This window comes from Anas acuta, chromosome 1, assembly GCF_963932015.1.
Source record: "Anas acuta chromosome 1, bAnaAcu1.1, whole genome shotgun sequence".
NCBI lineage: Eukaryota > Metazoa > Chordata > Aves > Anseriformes > Anatidae > Anas > Anas acuta.
This window is the reverse complement of record NC_088979.1, coordinates 200,065,800-200,087,769: the sequence shown is the minus strand read 5'-3', so window position 1 is coordinate 200,087,769 and position 21,970 is coordinate 200,065,800. Positions and strand designations below refer to the sequence as shown.

Genomic DNA, 21,970 nt, shown 5'->3' with positions numbered 1-21,970 from the left:
ACTCTTTTTACACTGAGTCTCATAACTATAGCCACAGTAAAAGATCTCCATTCTCTTGAGTCTGAAACTGGTGTTTCCTGGGGTGGGGACAAGAAGCACTTGGACTAAGAGGTGGGTAGGATTTTGAACTATTGCTTTAAGTCCTGTTTATATCTGTCCTCACGTCACTTTTTTCACTGTTAGTAAAGTTCCAGGGAGACCTCAGCTTCTTAGAGAGCTTGTGGTCTGGCTTATTAAAAGAACCCTGAAAACGCTGCTGTTTTAGGTTAACACATTCCGTGGTAAACTGTGGTTAAGCATGAATGGCTGGTCCCTGGGGGATACCCATAGAAAGTCTCGTGGAGGATAGAGAAATTGTAGAAACCACCATATCTGTCCTAAAGTTGGATAGGGCCATTTGTGACTACAACTGTGAAATGCCAAAAATATTTTCAGCCCTTCAGGAAGATATAGTTGCTTAGATGAGATCTTCCCAGATCTTCTGGACACTGGAAAAAGAGGAGGACACACCAGATGAATGTTCTAATGACAAACTCATCAGAATTCTCTACATCACTTTTGAGGCCTAATCTGTCTTATTAACTACCTATATATTTTCTATTGGTATTGATCTCCACTGTGCCTAAGGTCTACACTGAAAAAAATTGTCAATATACTAAGGCATATCAGATTGTTTGATATGATGTACTTCAGATACCTTGTGCATTATACCACTTTATATTTCAATAACTATTCATGGTGTCCCAGGATATCACATATTTTCAGTCTCAAATATAGTTTCCTTTATACACTCTGATTTAAGGATAACAAATTTTCTTAATTTCCCCTCGGTTTTGATGAGAATAGTTTCTGTACTTTCAGCTCTCATTTATTTTCAATTTCTGAAGCCCAGGTTAAGGAGTGTCCACACCCAAATAACAGTGACTAAGACTGAAATAACATGAGGCATCTTTAACGTATTCTCCAAACATTTAGTAATGACTGAGGTGCTGCCTGAAGAAACTGGGTGAGACAATTTCCCAAGTAATGAATTAATAAATGTTGCAATGCTTGTTAGTGCCAGCCAAGATCTCAGCTTGGCAAGCTAGAACGTGATCAGAGCTCTTCTCAGACACCTTAACTTTGCTAGACAAGATGTTCCAGTTGTACGCAACTAATATTAAAAAAAAAAAAAAAAAAAAGGACTTGGTAACTGAAATGTGTTTTAAAATTAATTATTTTGAGGAGGTTCATGGAACAATAACTGGAATACAATATCAGGATTAAACTGTGGGGCTCTGAGATATAATTCAGATATATACCTGTTTCACAGGAGAGTAAGACTTCATGTGAGTCCCACTCCAGCTGACATTGATAACAACTTAACTACATAACCGTTTGCCCTCATCAGTTACAACAGCAGAAGTCACCATCTCAGTTTATCGCAAGTGATTTCTTTAGCATCCTATAAGACAGAATGGTATATTCCTCATTTATACTACATTTGCCTGATATAAATTTAACTATTTTAAGCTTAGGTGTCTAGTCTAGACTAGCTATCTAAAGTGCATCTGTTGGCTAGAGGGAGGGAGGAAGGAAGAAAGGGAGAGAATGAGAGGGGGAGAGAGAGAGAGAGAGAGAGAGAGACCTTCCTGGCTAGTGCCAGGAAGATGGTGACTTCATTTGAGCTAAATTACCTTGGAGGTGCTATACATGTATGTCTCAAAGGACAAGAAAGGAACTATAACCAAGTAGTCTTGGATAAATACATAACATTTAGGTGACCAAAGGCCATCATAATATCGCAGAGATTCAGCTGGTGTACTTTGAACTAAAGGAACGTTGTGAAATAGTTATGAAGCATCATCTGCTAGTTTGAGACATACAGTTTGGTGGTGAGAATGCCTCATTCACTTAAATGAAACACAAAGAAGCAGAATGAGCCCTCCCAGAGAGATCTGGGAAACACTATGTTTTGAAGAAATCCCACTTATTAGTTTAAGAAAATTCATCATTTTATAAAATTCATCATTTTATAGAAGCCTACATATTGCAGGACTATGTGTGGCCTAGTTTATACCAGAGGATGGTTCAGGGCAGAATCCCTTAAGATGCTCAAGAATATCTCTACTCCCTGAGAAGGTTTGGCTTTCCTAGGTGAGGGTTCCTCTGTGAATACTTCCTCCCACCACATCAGTCCAAAGGGTCTAAATTTTCCAACTAAAAAGTGATTCTGAGTTTCTAGTCAGGCTCTTGAAATCCAAGCCTGGGATCCAAGTGGCTTTTTGACTTGCCATCTCCTCAGTTATATGTTTGCAGTGGACTAACCATTAGCTTTTCCATGTTATTTGCATTTCATGTGAAACATATGCTTAAGGGCCACCCTGGCTTGTAGTCTGCAAAACATTAGTCTCCTAAAGGCAAATTTTCAACAGCAGCCTGTCACATAGTAAGGAGGGAGACTCCAGCTTTGGTGACCAACTTTATCCCATCATATTTGGTGTCAGAGGCCTGCTCACTTCCAAACCAAAGCACACAGTATTCAGGAGCTGGGGCTTGTCTCGTATTTCATTTTCTTTATGTTTTAAAAAAGGATATTGGTCCTTACTTCTCAACCTCAGATGGTTATTATGAAGATTTGTTAATGCTTTTAAAGCACGGTGAATATGTAAAATGTTACTATATAAAAGTATTATTAAATGCCTGCAGGGTTCTGCTGTCTAATGTGGCTGAATAGGAGAGGCTCTGAATCAGGGATATTAGGTAATTTTTAAAAGTTCTTTTCAAATTACATTATTTTGCATTATTTTCAACTCTCTCTCTCTCTTTTTTTTTTTTTTTTCCAATAATATCTTCTTAACATGGTTGGAAATGTTTACTCTGTTACTCTGTTCATTTGTCTTTTTCTATTTTCTCTAGCACACACTTCTAAATAAACACACATGGCCTAGGGTTTTATCTCCATACTGAGTTGTAGTGGCTTAAATAAAGGTGTGATTTTACACCAATTTCATTTATCCTAATCCTTTTATTTCAATTTTAAATTAAGCTCATTTCAGTTCGGCATAAGCAGATTCAGAACAAGTTTATGATAAATTGAGATAAGCCACTCTAAAACTGAAATTAGTGTGTCCACATAGGGATTTGCTCTGGTTTAACCAAGGGTATGAATGCACACACAAGTTATCATGTTATAAGCTAGAAAATGAATTTACAGCTTGAAATGATTAAGCAGTACCTGCCGGTGCACTTACCCCCCAGCACCTTCTCTCCAAAAACCTTCTATTTCAGTGAGAGATAATCTACCTCCAATTACTGTGTAACATAACACAGGGTGAAAATGTTCACACAGGAAGCACTGTGAAGCCATCAGGATTTGACATATGCCCAATGTGAACTGAAGAAACAAGGCAGACATTTGGGCAAGGGACCACAACCCACAGCTTAGGTTGCGGTCCTCTACTTCACAGGAACCTACAAGGGGTAATGGAGCAGGGAGTTACGATACAGCTTGATGGTGTGTGTCTAGCTGCTAAACAAACTGCAGATTCACCTTTCTTGTTCAATCTTATTTATGTGCCTTTTTGCTGCTTTGTCTGACTTAAATCCATGCAAATGTGTGCATGGAAACACTCTGAATTGCTGCTGTCCCAATGAGTCAGTATTACCCTAATCAAAATGGTGGCATTCAACACTGTTTTTGTCTAAAGACATGTAATTGCACAACTAACAGATTGATGGGCGGTTGATGGAAACTCAAATGTATGCAAGGGTGTTAACAGAAAGGGAGAGAATGGAGCTGCTTCTGTTACAAGAACAAGAAAATATAAGTAAGGAAAGAAAAAACAATAATAATTAAAAAAAAATTAAAAGACAACAGAGAAAACCTTCTGTGCCAGTATTATTAATTAAAACAGTGTATAAAAATAAAACAAAACATACAAAACATACTGAAATATCATTTACTTTTCTATTATTGGATAATATTGGGTCAAAATATTTGATATAAAACTCTTCTAAAGAATCAAAATCAGAGTGCAAATAAAAGAAATATACATTTTTCTACTGTGTACATTTTCACTCTCCTTAAGTGACTGGATTTTTAGTTACCTGGTTGTTGTCAAGTACAGATAAATTTGATTAATGAAATAAATAAAATTATTTATTGTTTTCCCTTTCATTTAAATTTTTATTCTGTTCAAAATATACTGATGATTTTATAAAATCAAAACCTAAATTTAGGTTCCCAAATCCTTATTTAGAAACTTAAGTGAGAACCTTATTTAGCAAAGATCACAAGCATATGTTTAAATTGATCCTGGTTCAGGAATGTGTTTAAGAATATGCTTTAATCTGATTAAATATGTGTTTAATGTTAAACACATGTTGAAATGCTTTGCTGAATTGTGGCCTGATTTTCAAAAGTGTTAAGTACCTTGAACATCTCATTAAGGTCAAGAAAAGCTGCATGTGTTCATGCTCTTACCTATCAAGGCACTTACTTACAAGTTTAAATTCAGATTTAGGAGCCTAGCCATTTTTTTAGTAACATTTTGGACACAGTAATGCTGAAGATAAACACAGAAACATCTGGATTCATACCTTATCTGAACTATCTACACCTAATGAGTTTTCAAAGTTGGACTGAAGGACTGAAAACTCCAGCTCAGCCTTGGTGTGTTTGGTTTTGTTTTGTTTTTGTTTTTAAAATGTAATTTTTAGTGCTTTTTCCATTTGGAAATTCTCTGCTCTTTCCAGTCCCAGCCAGCACCAAGAAGTGAAGAGGTGTGTGAAAAGAAGTATTACTATTAACATTATTTATGAAGTGCTGACAGCGTGCTTAGTTTGGTACAAGACACAAGTGAAGGCAGACCCTTCTTTGCAGATCTTACTCACAGGTAGCCTGGATTCATTTCAAGTTCCAGATGGCTTTTGAAAGTGGTTTCTGTTTTATCAATAGCTCTCTTCTTCCTGTGAAAAACAAAGGGACAGTTTAGGATTAGAAAGATTTTTTCTCCCCTAATCTAAGATTATAGCACGTTTAAACCCAACCATATTCTGAATTCTTAAATTTAATATGTCTGCTCAACCCTTTTATTTTTTTGTCATTGTTTTTAAGAGGAAACAATTTTTAAATTGCTTCACAGTGCACAAACCTATATTTGCAAACTTTTTGCATTTTTTTCTTTCATAAGGAACTTTCCTTTCCAATAATCTTCACCCACATATTATGCTTTATATCAATGGCAGTTTTCTTATTGACTCCAAAAGGCTTTAGATCTAACCTAAAAGCCTTTCTACATCTGAGCCTTGCTAAAAGTGGTAAGTCTTAGCCTGTTCCCATGTTCCCACCTGCTTTTTTTTTTTTTTCTTCAGTCCCCTTCCTTGCAACATTAAGAGGTTTCTCATCCTCAACTCACAGATAAAAAGTGCCATCAGAACAGCAGCTGCTGCCTGACCAGGTTTTGTTAGTGTGCTCTGGAGGAGAAACCTCTTGCTTTTAAGCAAGCCTGGAACTGTATGATATAGCAGCACCATGACCACACTGAAGCTTATGTGTATGACACCAAAGAGTACCCAAGCAATCAAGAAGTGAGTCCTAATGACCTGGTGCATTAAAGATTCCAAAATGGAACAACTTCATCCAGGAATGAGCCATGATTGTTCCTGAAGGTTCACATCAGCTAGGAAAAAAAATTACCCTAAGCCCTTCCCCGCAGTTCCTCCCTAACACTGAAATACAGGGTCTTCTCGTAAAATATGTTCAACTATTTTGAGATTCTTGGTGATACTTGATATATTTTTGTATCTTAATTAAAAATTTAAATGGCAGTTCCCGAAACTATTGTGTGGTCTTGTTGACAATCCAGATAGTAAATTTTTAGGGTGCATGAATGTGGTGACAAGCACTTGGGAGCAGACTGGCATTGGTCATTTTTCTACTGTGCTCCAGTGAAGGCAGAACATGACATTTGACTATAGTCTTTTAAGAGAGTTCAGAATCTTCAGCTTGATCTCACATGACTTTAATTACCTAAAATATTTTTTGTCTAGTTGTCTAGGCTTCTTCAACGGATAATGGAGAGAATCCATAAAGTGATTCATCCCAGAATAAGTAGTTGGTTGACTCATTTAATGCATGATGACCATTTTCATATATTTCGACTACAGAGGAAATTTAGACAATAACCTTCTACTAAAGGTTAAAATTTTAGATGCCTAACATGACATTAAGCCATCATAAAAACCTTTATCAACAATGCTTAACTTTCAGATGGGAATTGTTTTGGTACTCTCGCTCCACCTCAGATGAATCACAAGCTTCTTTATTTATCGGGACTTGTTTTGTGTGTTCCAGATTAATGATAATCATGATAATTCTTCAGGGAGATTAAGTAATCCTTGCAGTCACCATGTGTAATAGGTAAATATAGATATCACAGATGAGGAAATAGACAGTGAGAGTTTAGGTGACTTGTTCTATGTAATTTAATCTTGTCTGAGCTAATCTAATCTATGTTTTATAAATAAATCACCCTATCACTGTGATATGTAGGCAATAGACAATCAAGCCAGTGCTGAAGATGGTATTCAGGAATTCCTAGCTCCCAGGCCTATCTTTGTCCCATAAAACCATTGCCTTAAGAAATAATACATACCAGTAAATGATATTAAAGATTTCCATGAAGTATTTCTAGGTCATGTACTTTAATACAACTGAAGTTCTGGTAAAACTGCATTTTTTCTGTCTTTCTCCACATACGTTAGGATATTTGTTGCTGCATAGAAGAGGAAATAGATGAGAGATGCATAACATAAATGACATTTATGTTATTTCATTGGGATATTATGTGAGAGAAGAGATATAAACCTCTTTGAGAACAAGACAATAGAACTTCAGTATTCACTCTTTTTCTTAGGAGCATTCCCTACTAAAAGTGCTATTAAAATTAATAAATTAAATCTATGTTCGAATTGTTTTTCTATGTTTTATTATTTATTTATTTATTTATTTATTTATTTATTTATTTATTTATTTTCTAAACTAGAAGTTCTAGTGAGGTAGTACTTACTCCTGAAAACTGAAATCCAGTTGTGAGATGGGCCTGTATGGGCAGTACCCCTGTTGTGAAACAGAATTTCAGATCTATAATTCACTTTTGACTTATATAAGTGAAAGAATGAGGTCCACTCTGAACGAGTCATGGCTTGCTGGAGCAAGGAAGATGTAGGTTCAATTCCCTTTCCCAACTCAGATAAAGTGCAGATACAAACAGATACAAACCAGTCTGGAATGAATGTTTAACCCTACGAGTATTTATCTCAGGGCAAATTTTTTTTTTTTTTTTTTTTTTTGAGTGTGTGTGTGTGTGTGTTATGGGAAAAGGTTCTGGAATCTCACAGAGACTGTGGAGGAGGAAATAAAAATTTATTCAATTTTTTCAGCTGCTAACACAGATCTGACAAAGTTACGCTGGAATAGAGTACATTATAGTCCATTTGAGAGACTGGTTTCTGGAGGTTTCCCAAATGATAGGGTGCATTTGCAGAGTGAGATGGAGTTTTCAGTCTGTTCCATGAGAAACTGATATCCTCCCTTAAATGAATGATTTCTTCCCTGTTCAGTTTTTACTGCGGGTATAATCAGTGCGGCCGTCTGTGATTAGCTCTATCTCGGAAGTACGGGGCAATCACTTCTCCACAGAAACATGTTCTACCTCTTTCAAAGCCTCTGGTTAAATTTTTATCTAAGTCATCAGATTTAGCAATTTGTAACTGATCTAATCTCCCTGCAAAATCCTTGCTCACCGAAACTGTATCCAACAGCTCTTCACTGTAAACCTTGTTGTTCATATAAAAGTAGAACCGCAAATTATGTCAGTGTCTTTTCTTTATTCTCTCTCTCTTTCTCTTTACTTCTTATGACCTATCGCCCTTTCTTTTAACTGAAATCAAACAGATTTACAGATTTGCTTAACAATACCTCTTTATGAATCATATCACCAATTGCCAGCTATCATTCTGTGAAACACCTAATAATATATAATTAACATTATAGGCAAGTAATGAATCACATCATCATCACTGACTGTCTACCACATTATTAAAAGGAAAGATTTAGGCAATCACAATGACCTTTTTATTTTCTTCCCTGCTTTCCCCAAAGTACTGCAAAAAGAAAAAGAAATTCCAACTGTGTATATCAGCTGTTATTTCCATGAAACAACATGACACTTCAAAATGTTATCTGTAATAGTTCACTTAGGAAAAAAAAAAAAAAGATGGGTGGATAGGTTAAGACTTTTGGTAACTTATATTTACTGTCAGTATGTACATTCAAAAAGAAAATTTGCTGAGCAGAATATCTGTGAGCAGAAGGAATAAAAAAAAAACAGTTACAAAGACACAAAAATATATCTTTGAGAAGACACTTTGTATATTAAAAAGCCTAGAATTTGGAAAATTATTAGAAAAAAAATCACCTCTGGGTTCCTGTTAGACAGTGTTCACCAGCTGTTGCCTAGAGAGCTAACAAAGGAACTCATACATGTATCTGAAGTTGAGGTCCTAATTTTTAATTTTTAATTTTTAATTTTTAATTTTTTCCCAAGGTAAGCAAGGGATTTGAACAACATGTTTCATATCTCCTGTACTAAATTCTCATTTCGATTTTTTTCCTTTTTTTTTTTTTTCCCATCTCAACATTTTTCAATTTTGCTCAATAATTCTGCCCAGATCTCAGCAGAGACATAGAAACATAGTGATTTTTCAGCTCATATTTCCCTGAAAATAATGTTTCTGTGGAAAGCTCTTCCTCTTCTTCACATAGAGGAGAAACATTTCACTGTTTGTCCCATGAATGTCACCAGAAACCTCACATCTTCCCTTAATGTCTTCCTAATATGTGAATGAGGAGAACCACGTTAATACAGACTTATATAATACATGTAATAGGTCAGACTAAAAGTGCTTGCCAAGCAGTTTCATTGACCTATTTGCCTCATTCGAATTAATCAGTGGAAGAGCATTGGAAGAGCAACTACTAAAGCTAATGAGAAAGCTGCACAACAATCATCCTCCATGACCCTAAGAGGAACCGAAGAACTCACCTCATTAAGACTGTTTACACAGAAGCTGAATAAATATTTACATATAACATTTACATATAACATTTTCACTATTTTTCATGGTCTCTTTTCTCATACTGTGGAATCTTCAAAATATGTACCTTTCCAACATTTCTTGCATTTGCCTATATGCTGATCTTGTAGTTAAGTATATAGAGAATAAATCCCTTCTCAATCTAAGTCTGTATCAGCCAATGGTATTGAAATGTAGTCTTCTGCTTCCCTACCAAATGGTTTAGATACCAGACTCGCTCTTCCTCCATAAAACTTTTTTTTTTTCTTTTCCAAGTATTTTAAAACAAATTCCAATTTCTTTAATGAGCATATTTTCAGCTCCTTCAACAAATTCATTTATATATATATATATTTTATTATTATTATTATTTTTAGGAACAGAAACTTAGAAATCTTCAGTTTTAAAATATTTTTCCTTTTTCTTTTTCCCCCATTCATTTCTATTTTTATTTTTTATTATTATATTTTTTTATCTTCTGAGGAATTCTCTCCTCTCTTTTAATTGTCTATTTTGTTAATGGGAAAAAAACAGAAACTCTGGAAGAGATTCATCTTCTCTGATGCTAACCTAGTCACTGCAGTCTGCTTTTTCACTAGTGGAAGCACGTGCAGAAGAAGATCCTCTGATTTAAGTGCTACCTCTTTCAAAGATACTTGTAGCTGTCCTTTGAATACACAGGATGCCTATGGCAAATACCTAAGTGTAAACACATAAATTATAGAAATACCACCCAGGAATGAAAACATGAAAACTTGAAATAAATTTGATATTCTCTTTTCCTTTGATATTTTTTCTCTCTCTCTTTTCTCTCTCTCTTTTTTTTTTTTTTTTTTTTTTTTTTTTTTTTTTTTTTTTTTTTTTCCCTTTTGCAAGCTGAAGTAAAAATGAGTAAAATTGGGAGAACATGAAAATCACTAGCAATCAGATCACTAGAGGAAAACTGGAAACATATGCTTATGAAGATTGCCATCATTAGCTTTACTTTTTTTAAATAATGGTAACAAAAACAAACTAAAGCAGAGCCTATCATAAAAACACTGAGTTCAGTATACTACAATGGTGTTGTATATGACTGATTTCTGCAAAGTAATGGGCAGTTAAAGTCAATCAGAAGGGAAAACCAAGCTCATTCCTCCCTGAGTTTAAGAAAGTTTTGTATATTTAAGACTCATTTCCCACAAGACTGAAATGACACTGGCGAAGAAGAAAATTGCAAAGAAACTGGAAAATGGGAGCTTGACTTGATCTTGTAGCTGTTCAGATGCCCAGTTGAGAAGGAGCATGTCTGTATTATGACCTCTCTTCCCAGGATTGTTTATGTATTTTGTATTAGACATTCACTGAATAAAACAAAAATGGGAGCTGTGTCATGATTTGTCCACACCCATCTAATTACAGAATTGGGACCTCAGTTTTTTCCCACAGATATATTGTGTCATCCCTTTCACACACACATGCACAAAAAAAAAGTAGAATTTTCTCCTATAGGGTCAGTATTTTTTCCGATAGTATTTAAAGCAACTTAAATAAGCTTTTTCATTGATTTGTAAATTATTTTCCCCATCAATTTTATTTCAGACGTGTTTTTGATATTGTTCCCATTTCCCAGGCTTCTTGTCAGATATGATTTTTTCTTCTTAACTACTGAATAATTTATTGCTTTAGGTATTATAATATCCAAAAAGCAAACTAATTCTAGTGACTTTTAGCTTTAAGAAAAGCTTTCCACAATCTACTAAATTATATTTTAACATATCTCATTGAATTTAAATAGAATTTCTGGTGTTGTTTAATATACTATTGAGTTGCCTGCTGGAAAAAAAAAAATGAAGCTGGTATAAGTGTCAATTTTGAAGTAATAATTATAGTTTTATGCAGTAAAGTATTTATTATATTATCAAATTAATACACCTTTTGGCATGTCAGGGTCTGTGGGTAATTACAGTTTAGTATTGTGGTAATAATTTGTATGATTTATGTTACCTATAGAGCAGTACTGAAAGCCAAAAAACTGTCTGGCATAATTACTGTTAAGAGGGAAGATCAGCAGATATCCCTAGCCAAAGGAACACAGCCCTAAGGGTGATAGACTCAAACAAGCAGAAGTCACCTCAGGTATTTGCTTTGCAGCGTGCCTTTTCTCACCTGAGAGATGGCCCACCCAAGCTACATTAACAAGAATCACTTGCTTTTGAGCTGTTGTTTTCCATCGACCCTGGAGTTCTCATCTGAAAAATGAGATATGTGTGGTGTGTGTGTGTCAGAAAGTGTGTGTGGGGCCCCTTTGCAATGCTTAATTCTTCTGAAATGGCAGGAAAAAGTTGACAAGAAAAGTGTTTGCCATGCATAGAAGGTGGGTGAATGATTTTGGATCTTCTTTCCATCTAGGCACTTTTTTTTTTGGGGGGGGGGGAGGGGAAAGGGGAAGGAATATATACTTGGTTTTATTATTATTTATTTATTTATTCTAAACATTGTGCAAACAGAACAGAAAGTCTTTACAAGAAAAATTTTTGCAAAGTTGATTCTGTGTAGTTAAGGTTCATTGCAGTTAAAGCACATTCAGAAGTGACTAAGCAACTTGGGTAGAAATAGTTGGGGATTTTTTTTCCAAGTTACTGTATATTTGTTTAAATAAATGCATAGAAATGTTAAAAGTACCTTCATCCCCTTTCAAAAATCAGACCTTTCCTGGCAAACACTTACCACTATTTTTTTTTTTTCTGAAATAAATAGTCTCCAGCAATTTTACATAAATAGGAATATCTCAGGAACAATCTACAAATCTTGCCAATAAAATCATGATCGTACAGTCCAACTAAAACTGTAAAACTTTTTTGCTTCCCTCTTACATCCATTCTCAACATTACCCTTCCAGACAGAAAATATGTCTGGTGTCATGTTCTCTGAGGGTTATGGACTGAAGCTTCGACTAAGGAAGATTATGAACAAAGGCCAATATCCACAGAGGTATTTAAATGCATAATTCTAATTAATTTATGTGCCTGATCCTGAAAGCATTTATCTATGTTCTCAGCTTTCACTGACTGTATGATCTTTTTGAAGTCAAAGACATTACTCACCTGCTAAAATAGAGGTTTGTATATCATGGCTCAGTAGAGATATATCGAATGGACAGTGTCCTGCCAACAGGTCCTTCTTTTATTAAATTAAAGAATGTCACAAACTCTTTCTGAATCTTGTCATTTCTTCCTTCCTTTTCTTGTGCTATTTTACATGTATTTTTGAAATCCTGCCCTACCTAGAGAGAAAAGTATCAAAACCAAACCAAACTAAACCCACAACAAAAACCCTTCACCTTCTACTTTTTCTCCTTTTTCTACTTGTTTTATTTTTTTTCCTGTGAGACTGTGAAATTGTTGGGACATAACTTGAGGAAAAGAGGATTCATCTGACAGTATTTTGTATCAAAAAAAAAAAAAAATTGTCCAAGTGTGATCTAGGTCCACTTCTTAGTCAAGAGAGAGAAATGGGCACCTTCAGGGACTTAATCATCCAATCTATATGAGACATCTGTGACGGGATAAGATGAATCATTCTCTGGAGGTGCCCATTTCTCTCCACAAAGGGAGCTTGGGGTGACGAGCTCAGACTTAGCAGTTTAGTTTTTAGACATCCAAGTTAGGGCAGATGAATTTTACCTCAAAGGCTTGGAGTGTTTTCCTGAAACTCGAACCAACCTTTTGAAGTTTGCTCCTCATCCTTATAGAATACAGGTGTGTCAATAGTCAATGTCTAATGTTTTTAATTCTATAGGAGTAAAGTTATGTGTGTATGTGTGTATGTATATACTTAATGGGTACACTGTCAAGTTGACCTTCAGCAAATTATTAAAATACATTTTCATCCTGCTACATAATGTTTTTGTTGGCAGGTACTCCAGAGAAGGTACTCTCCTACAAGGAGGCAGTTAGTAAATTTCTGCCCACTGTATCATCATTACACAATAAGTGGGAGCTTAAGTAACTTATAGGTCATCCTACTGCTTGATAAGGTTGCTTTGTAGTATGAGGCTAATTAGTATAAGGCCTTCACTTGGACAACTGTTATGCTTTTATCTTTGCTTTCTCTAACTACCTTATATAATTAATGTCATTAGATATTACCAATGGTTATGCAGTATCTCTGAGCATAGTTCTAAATACAAGCTGGCCAGTGAAGTGAAGAAATAGAATTAGTTCTTCAATGCATGTTCACATGGCATTAGATATCTATACTATTGTATAACCCTAAGAGATAGAGCTATAAATAGTATGATCAGGCAGATTTTTTTTTATTTATTTATTTTTTTTGGACTATATAGGAATCAGAACAGTTTAATAAGCAGGCTCTAAGATACTTTTTTTTATTATTATTATTATTTCCTCTTTTTCATGTGCCTTCCTTGCCTTGAAGAAGTAGAAATTCAGAGTGCTTTATTGCAGTAAAGTTTGGCTGAGAAATAATGCCAACACAATGAAGCACGTGAAATTGAAGCAGCCAAGGCAGTAAATTATTTCACAAGCCTGGTGAATCTGGATGACTCATTGAATGGCATGGAGCAGGCTGGTTGGTTAGGGTCCTTTAATAAATAAATAAAGCATAGTTGATCCCAGATTAAATATATATATATATATATATAAATCCCATCTTGTTTTGTCATGTTAGTGTTTAATAAAGCATGTAATTATGATGTTACCAGTGATGTTTCCCAGGCATAAGGCATGCTGAAGTGGTCTCAAAACAGGTCAGAAAACCCTGTTTCCTAATGTCTGAGCTCAGGTGCTCTTTCTAATGCTCTCTATCTCTTTTGGGAGATAGGATAAGTAACTTAACCTTGTTTCCTCAAGTAATAATCATAATGATATGTATAATGGGAATAATAGTTGTCTCACCTGCCTGACAGGGAGAAGGTGCTGTGAGAATTAATTAGTTTTTGAAGCACTTTGAAGATAAGTGCTGTGTTATTAATAACTAAAACCCACTGCACTTAGATACAACTTGTGCGTGATTGTATTATATTACAGTGCTTAGATAACACAGAGATAGTTGCCTTAGAAATACCAATAGGTGATAGAGTGTTGAAGACATAAATAATCACCAGATTTCTTGTGTTTTCATTTTGCATCACAATTCTACTGCCTTAATGATATTTAGCTACTAATATATATTCCAGTAATGGAAATTATTACTCCCATTTTAAAGATGTCACAAAAGAAAGGAAAAATAGTGGGCTATGGTGAATAAATACTGCTTGCGAATGAAGAGATGACCTTTCCAGGACACCTTCTGGCCCTGTCGTGCAATCTTTAAAGATAGTCCATTAACCTCAATTCAGGTCATCCAACACTGCTCACCAAGCATGTCTATTATATGGAAGAGTATGGTCAGAGGCTGAGTGGATAATATTGACTAATGAGCAACATTGCAAATGTGTGAAAACTGTCAAGAAGAGTCACCTCTCAAATGTAATTAAGTCAGTGAATGAGGAAGTTTAGCATCTTCTGGGTCAGTGATACAATCCTGTGATGTGAATTATTGATATGGCAATGGGAGCTACAAAATATTGTAAATCTGGAAGTCTGACAAAAGCTTATCAGAGGAAAATTAGTAAATATGTAGAAATAAGTTAACGTAAAATTGCTTGCACTTACCTTTCATTGTCAGACATCATTAGCCTGTATGGTGGAAAGACTAAAAGGAGGTGGAAAGGCAAAATGTCTCAGAAGAAAGGTTAGGTAGCTGTCAATGTTGCAAGGCTCCTGATTTCACCAAGTTGACCTGACCCTCGAATAACAAGGTCCTTGGACAATGTTATTGAAAGTTCTGTCTCCATGTGCAACCTTATCATGTTGTCACTGGGAAGTATCTATTATATTTTTACAACAACATTAATGCTGTATTTCTTACCTGCTTGGCCAATATTGAAAATGAGGAGCTACCTGAAGAGCACAGTGTGGCTGATGAAGTTTGCATCCAGTTTTAAGTGTGATGTAGAACATCTACATCCTTCACAATCTCTTCTTGTTTCTTAAATAAACAAACAAACAAAAATTCAATTATGTATGCACATATAAATAACGACTACCCTGAAACCCCAAAACCTTAAAAAAATAACATGATGCTGAAAAATGTTAAGTAGTCAGAATTGAATAGAGATGGCAAGGATAGCTTCCTGATCCTCTTGTGTCTAAAAATCATGAAATTTCTTGTTTCTAAAAATCATGAAAGAAACGGTGATGCTTCTAGATTCAGCAGCACAGGACCTCTGATACCCACCTCAGCAGTGCAGATACCACCCAGAGGAGGGTGGTGGTATATGCAAAAAATGACCACTTGATTTTCTTTGAAGACTGAGACTGGAGATAAAAAAAAAAAAAAAAAAAAAAAGCCTTTTTATTCCATTCTCTGCTGAATATGGGGGTGTAACTGCCATAAATGTTAATGAGAGATCACGTGCATTGAAAGAAACACATCCTCTTTTGTGAGGATGAGATGAAAGCCTTTTATACACGTGACCTAATGGTGAAAAAGGCATATGTTCAGATGAAACCTATGGGTTTATACTGATGGGTTAGATTTATTTTTTTTAATACAATACATTTTGTTAAGAAGAAGGATTAAAGTATTTGCCAAATGATTTGTGTTGACAAAATGGCTTAGTACATTTGGCAGGTTTATTTTATGAAGCAGAATAAATTAAGGTGTCTAGTAAAAAATGTGGGTTATATCCAGTGAAACAATTTCAAGTATTTCAGAAACTCTATTTTTATTCACTTTGCAAATGTGCTTAGTTGAACTGCCAGTCACTGTTACATTTCCATTTCCAAGCAATTAATTAAAATCCCAAATCAGGTTTTTTCTTGATCATGCCAGCAGGAGTTGGTTGCCATGGTAATAGGACGATCAGTAGCATTTGGGAGGGAGGAGAGGAAGAAAAAACCTTCTGCATTTGAGCTTTTATTGTTGAATCATAAGTGCAGGTCTGGAGGAGTGTGTTGGCTGATCTGCGCAAGCCTGTGGCCCCAATGGTAACAACTGGAAATGAGTGAGGGTTCCCACGATTGCATTATTGTCAGGGTTATCATTTGGTCCAATGTAGAAATCAGTGAAGCCTTTTCAGTCCTATGTTCTATAGGTTGAAACTGTGAATGCAGCTGATCACAGAATTTCAGTGGTGCTAATGAGGATTTTTTTATCTGTAATTGCCCACATTTGCAGAGATCTATCAAATATAATGTTTTGTCTCCCCCACAGGCTTGCAAACCATTAGATTTGAAGCTCATTTTCAGATTATACTCTAGATCCATAGAGTGTAGTAAGAGCTGTTGCATATACGGGCTTAAGAAAACATTAAGTATGTAGTCAAGGTGGCAAAGTTCTGTGGGTTGCTGTTGGGACAGGCAATTTTTGAAGGACATCTGGCAAACCAAGTAGTAGAAGGAGGGCAAAAAGTCCTTTTCTGAGGCAAGTACCAAAAACCAAGTCCTTCCTGAAAGGCAAAAGGTTCAGGAGAGAGGAGACCTTATTGGGAAAATTCACAACCCATGGCAGAACTGCCTGTGATTTTAAAGCCATTTCTTTCAAATAAGACCAAACTTCCTTACAGCAGCAGGAAACATGGCCTGTACATCAGGCATGATTCACAAAACCCACTGCAGTTAATAGAAGTACTCCCATGAATATCTTTGAGCTTGGATTCAAATATCTGTGTTGACAGAGACATCCGGATGAGTAGATAGTTCAGCTCTGGATCCTAGGTTTGTTAGTGACATGACTGCTAACATGCCAAATGTGTTTTACCATTTGATATAATATCATATGCTGACCTCATCATTACTACTGTTAATGATTCTTTTCTCAGGTCAGAACCAATAACGGAGAGATGAGAAACTCTTGCCTCCAACTATCCCCAGAACCACCTGTAGTCCCCTGTACTGAGAGCTATTTAATGCAGATTGAGGTAATTTGGAACTCTTACACAATCCATTAGTTGTGTCTGAGTTTCCAGCATGAACACAGCAATAGCAAGGGTTAGGGAAAGTGGCATCCACCTAGTGCATCACCTGAAGAAGGGTATCAGCTGGAAGCCTATAGGCCAAACCTCACACTGGCATAACCATCAGCACAGCCACACTGTAAAGTGGTCCTAGGGATGCAACCAGATTAAATAAAGCACCAAACCTCAGTTTTCCACACCAAACCTGATCATTTTTAAATGTAATCAGTTTCACTACATGTTCATAGGGTGTCCCGGTGGTGGGAACATAAAGCAGGAAACAGATAAGAAATATGGAGGAATAAATTAAGGGAGTATGAGCATAAAGGCCTGTGAGTTTAGAGCCGTGGCTGAAAGGGAATGGTCAGCAGGACACACTGAGTTGTGAGTCTAAAGCCTTCTCCTGCTCCTCCCACTATGCTGCTCAACACACTTCAGCTTGAGAATGTTCTGGCCTGGTTGATGGATGGATATTTGGTGCATTAAGGTCCTTTGCAGCCTTGAGACACAGAAAATAGACATGAACATGGAAAACGTATTTCAGCAGACCTTGGAATTGCCACTGTTGAGATTCTGATGGGGTTGTAAAGCAGGATAGTAGCACAGAGATTCCCTGGATCGTTAGGCATTAATAACGCAGAGGAACTCAGTGTTTCACATATGGTGCTTGTTAAGCCCCCCATGAAATCAGGAGATTGGTAACAGAATTACAACATGCTTAGGGTTATAGGTCATGAGCCAAATTTTATCCTTATGTATTAGTTGGAAATTAATCTGAAAATAATTAAGAAAAAAATCCAGATATTATAAAGAAAAGATTTTGAGAACATTGGGATTTCATGTCTTGCTGCAGCATAAAATTTCTGCATGAGAGCAAGTCTGAAAACACTGATGACCAAATAGTTTTTCTGGAGGGAAGAATGACTTTAATAAACCTAGATGAAAAGGTCTTAGCTTTGCCATTGCTTCACAAAATCTCACCTGGTCCCAAGATTTGTTACTTGCTTAATGCTTGCACTGTCTTGGTAGGGGTTCAGTGTGGCTGGTATCTGAACAAGTTCAGACTGAGTTAAAGAGGCCAATAAGGGATTTATTGATTTGGATATACCAATTTGCACTAGTCCAAACAAGTTGGGTTCAGGGTCCTGCAAACTCTGAGGGCTGCAGGGCAAAAGTTGAGCTTTTGATCTTGTATATATTAGGATGCAGTATAATGTAATGATACAGGGTTTCTCTAATGTCTCCAAATGGGGGTGGAAGGAACTTGAGAATAATTGCCCTCTTTGTCTTTCCCACTCTGAAGAACTTTATAAAAGTTTCGTTATATAATTATTCTTATCATTATATGCTGAGCTCATTTCTGTTATTTTCCCTCTTTTCCCTGACATTTATCTAACTCTTTATTGACCTCAGACACCCAGCTCATTTTCATGATCCATTGTATAGGTATCTAAAATTTAAGGGCTCTATCATGTAGATTAAGATATTTGACCCACAAAATAACAGTTTGCCCAAAGTATATTTCTGGTGCCATTTGAAAGCTCCCCAGATATTAATATAGGGATGGGGGGTGGGATGAGATGCCCCTGTGGAAAAACAGTTGGAGGTCAGGTGAATATTTTACAGTACTTCAGATGACACTTGACACTTACTTTGAGTCAAGCCCTAGATGAGCAGAGTAGGCATTAATATTAAAAGTGTAAGTGCATACATATTTAGGTTTATGCAGTATATATGCTATGCTTATATGCAAGTGCTACATGAGAACTAGCATGTTAAATTGAAAATATGAATTTTAAATACCTTAAATAATATTAGGTTAAAAAATCTTGAAGGCATATATTCAGAGGGGAAAAAAAAAAAAGTATAACAGAACTAGAAATCCAAATTTGTGGTTTTATGTAAAAGCATGATTATGGAGCAATTAAGGCAAGAATCAGGCTCTATTAACTCAGCCATGTAGTTTAAATATGCTAGATACATATTTAAGTCCACAGACCTGCTTTTTTGAAAGTGTGTTGTTTTTGTTCCTAATAGGAGTGAAGCTAAAGTTTGTTCATGGAGGCCAACCATCCTGCCAGAGAGCTAGAAGATCCACTGTGAGAAAATGTTAACATCCTTTCTTGAAATACCAGTCCCATCAAGTGCTGTGGGGGCACCAAACTCCTGCAGAAATTGTTTGGAATAGAAAAAATCTGCAATCTCTGTTGAAAATCAAGTTTTTGAGTAGAAAAATAAATAGAGAAAAAACATCCTGTCCTAAAATAATAAAAATAAGCCTCTGTTATTGTCTGTGTATGAGATCCCATTGAATTTCAACAGCATACAATATTTGAAAAATGTTTTATAACTGAAATCATTTGGCACAAAAATAGCCCTAATAACAGATGAAACATTTTTAGAGGGCTTGTTTTAAAATTCACAAGGTCCAAAAGTTTATTTGACATTTAAGGAATAAATGCCGTGATTGTGAAGGTCATGTTACTTTTTTTTTTTTTTTAAAAAAAAAGCTAATCATATATTTAACTCATTCTAAATGTCAGACAACTCCTTCCAAATGAGATGCCAAAACTACTTTTTTCTACATTTGAGAGCTTTAGTTTTCTTCCTACTATCCTATCACAGTGTAAATTGTATGAAGTTTTACCCCCCAAGGCCAGAATAAAATCCCTCTATTTAGCATTGGACTGGTTTAAATTATTTGCTATTTCTCATAGACTTACTTTGGATAATTGAGGTGTCTCTCATATTTTGTTGGTTGAACGCTCTGTAATTTTTTCAAGAGAATACATTTCAAAATGTACTTTTGAAATTTGTTCTCAATGCACCTGGTACAAATTTAATTTAGATGGGGTGTTGTGTCTCTTATTGCTGTCAAGCTGAGAGGTATGGTGTGATTCTGGTGACATAGTTGTGTATGTTCTCATGAAGACGGAGTTCAGTCTACATGTTCAAATAATTTCAATTAAACAGTGTAAATGTGATCCTTATAAATTTACTGTATATAATTTACTGTATATACTGTATGACTTGGAAGCCATTAAATAGTTTCAATCAAAAATTGCATAGAGAAAGAAAACTTAAAGCAATTAACCACCATAAAGATTTATAAGTACAAATATTTGTAAAATTATATATTAATAAATATATTGCAAGATAAATATTTTGTACAATCTCAGACATCAGAAGACTTGATTCAGTTCTGTGTATAAAATTATCTAGCATCATTTGAGATGCCATAGAATATTTGGTCATAGACATTAGTATGGGGCTGGAAGATATAGGACCTATTGTGTACTGACATCTTTCTAGAGCAATGCACCTAACAATGCACCTACTAACAATGCACCTGCTGGGATAAGTTATCACCTCAAATACCACTGTACCCCAACAAAAGGAAACTGAATTGAGCCCTTTTAGGTGCTTTAGGTTATGATAAGTAAGTTCCAGGCATAAATATAGGTATCCATATTTGGAACTGAATTCTAATGAAGGTGTTCAGAAACAATTTAGCTATTGAGACCATAACATTGATTGGGCTCAAGGGCTCTAAGTTAGCTAGAATTCACTATTGTCTTTACTTTTTAGATGATAGAGTGTAAATGCAGTTGTACATCATGCAAGCTTCCTCAATACAGCATGAAGTTCATTGTTTCTGTTACTATGACTCAAAGGTTTTATCATATTTAAAAAATATGGTAATTCAGTGAGAAACAGAAGATGTTGTCTGGTTTTAAGTGATACGTTATTTAAATGATAACACAATTAATTACAATAGAAATTACAATTAATTACAATAGAAAGTTTTGGAGGCAGTGAGATTTAAAGGTGAGACCCTTCAAATAATGTTTGCTCATCAGCATGAAAATGGATCTTTTTGTCACTTACTATCTAAAAACAAAAAATGGCTTGACACCTCTGTGTCTGCTTTTCTTCTTGTCCTTTATGTTTTGTTTTTTTGTTTTGTTTTGTTTTTTGTTTTTTGTTTTTTGTTTTTTTTTGATATCTAGAATCAGCTTTCTAGAGTAAGAAAGAGAATAGGAAGTACTTTGACCAGGTATCTCATGGGATGGGTTGGTGGCATTTTTTTACATATAATTTTGAGAAAGCAACTAGAAGGAGTTCCTACCAGTGAAGAAAGTGAAAACTAGTAGAGAACATAATGCCTGATGGCAGGGTGCATGAGAACACACATGGAACAGCAGAGATCATGGTGCATAAGAAGTGAGCAGAGGAAAAAATATAACTAAAACAAAGAAAAAAAAAAAGTCTAATAAAGTAAAAGAACTGGGAGATAAGATCTCATGGAAATGAAGGGTCGGGAGGAAAGTTCTTCAAGGAACCTGTATTAAAGGACTAACTACTCTAATATACAGGAATGAAAGAATAGACCATGTAGGGGTGAAACTGGAAATAGCAAGTAATAGATCGAAGTACTGGTATTAAGGATACAAAGAATAAACAAAAAGCATTTTTCTATAGAAATATTAACAAACAAGAACCAGAATAAAGAGTTGATCTGTTATTCAGTAGAGAATGAAAATGACAGATATTTTATACCCTGAAAATAGCAGAATATTTTTAATGTCTTTTATCTTCAGTTTTAAATAAAATGACCAATAATAATAAAACAGCTAATATAATTAATACTACTAACAAGGAGAGTACAACTGTTGAGAAGAAGTGAGGATAAAGAGATTAGACAGTACTTGGATCTTTTCAAATTGCCTGGACCTGGTGAAGTTCAAGTATTTAGGCTACTTCTGGAATTGGTTGCAGCAAACTCCAGAACAGGGGTGTTTTGTTTGTTTGTTTGTTTGTTTTTTCTTTTCCCCAGTAATTATGGAG

General features: G+C 35.4%; 1 long non-coding RNA gene across 1 annotated transcript; it reads left to right on the top strand.

Annotated features, from left to right (window-relative positions):
• Positions 1-11,209: 11,209 nt before the first annotated feature.
• LOC137850336 (uncharacterized) lies at positions 11,210-20,321 on the top strand. Its single transcript, XR_011092489.1, has 3 exons — positions 11,210-11,476; positions 12,002-12,093; positions 19,160-20,321. It is a non-coding gene; the product is annotated as an uncharacterized lncRNA (long non-coding RNA).
• Positions 20,322-21,970: the final 1,649 nt, after the last annotated feature.